Genomic DNA, 1,198 nt, shown 5'->3' with positions numbered 1-1,198 from the left:
ACTAAAAGTACATGTACCCAATATAGATCAACGTTGGTAGATTCTACCTTGTTGATGACATTGGCAGTGGAATCCACTGTTTTTATGTCCAACGTCATTTTGGTGGGTTTTGCATATACTTTTATTTGTGTTTCATTAAAATTATAAAGATCTTCTGTTGGAAATTTACTTATCGCATTACTGCGCATTTAAGTTAACAGCTTCCTACCTAGTTTTTTGCGTAGCTTTACAGGCTACACGTCTAATCGAGCAGAAAAGGTTCCGCTCAATTTTACAAAATATTATATTATGAATATAAAAAAAATATGCATCGCAGTGCAATCAAAAAAAATATGCAGCGCAGTGCATGAAAAAAAAAAAAATTTTTTCCCAGGTTTGGTGGTCCTTCCTTCCACGTCAGCTGGTCGTCGCCGGTTTGGCTGCGCTGACGCTCCCTCGAGGGCGCAGGTGGCGGTCGTGCCTCCCACGCTTGCTATTGTTTTGGGTTGGTCTTCGCTTTATTCTTCGGCTTCACGCATGTGCAATTGCATGCTGCAGAGTTGAGAGGTCCGGGGCAGTCGGTCGGGCAGACCTGTGGTCGTTTTGGCAGAGGCTTGGAAATATTTTGTGTCGATATTAGTTTTTGGTTTATAACTTTAATTTGATTTTCCGAGCGAGTTGTGCTCTGTGGTACTTTGTTTTGGAGGGTTTCTCTTAAGAATTCAAGCTCGTTGTATAGCTTTTGCGCCGTCGTCCATGGGGGCGGAGTTGATTGAGCAAATAGTAGCCACTTTATGCGGGCTATTCTTTTGTTGATTTTTTTCTTTAGACCTCCACGTACCATTGTGCACACTCTACTCACTCAGACGTTTTTCTCGTATGATGTATTTTTCCTTTTGCATTTTCAATCCTTTGATTCCTTTTAGCCTTGGTTCCGAATATCTTCCTAAGTCCTCCAGGACTCATGTCACGGTCGCCATGAAATAAGTTTGGTTTTGTTTTGTATTGAAATATGTTTGGGGTTTATTTATTGGAGTTTATTTATTGGAGCAGCAATGGTGCCGCTCCAACGATCGAAATGTCTCTCCTCTTTTACAATATTCTTTAAGTCTAACTAAGGCTAAGTCTCATAGCTGCGCTGCTCGCAGGCAGCGGCAGAGAGACGGCTACGTATCTATATACTTATGTATATTGCTATGCGCTCTCAAGTGTAAGCGCG

The 1,198-nt window shown here is 41.7% G+C and overlaps 1 long non-coding RNA gene across 1 annotated transcript; it reads right to left on the bottom strand.

The window, feature by feature from the left end:
* Positions 1-545: 545 nt before the first annotated feature.
* On the bottom strand, positions 546-998 carry LOC116656454. The gene is made up of 2 exons (XR_004311404.2): positions 842-998; positions 546-592 (listed from the first exon to the last, which is right to left on the bottom strand). It is a non-coding gene; the product is annotated as an uncharacterized LOC116656454 (long non-coding RNA).
* Positions 999-1,198: the final 200 nt, after the last annotated feature.

This window comes from Drosophila ananassae (genome assembly GCF_017639315.1).
Source record: "Drosophila ananassae strain 14024-0371.13 chromosome 4 unlocalized genomic scaffold, ASM1763931v2 tig00000071, whole genome shotgun sequence".
NCBI lineage: Eukaryota > Metazoa > Arthropoda > Insecta > Diptera > Drosophilidae > Drosophila > Drosophila ananassae.
This window is presented reverse-complemented; position numbering and strand designations above follow the sequence as displayed.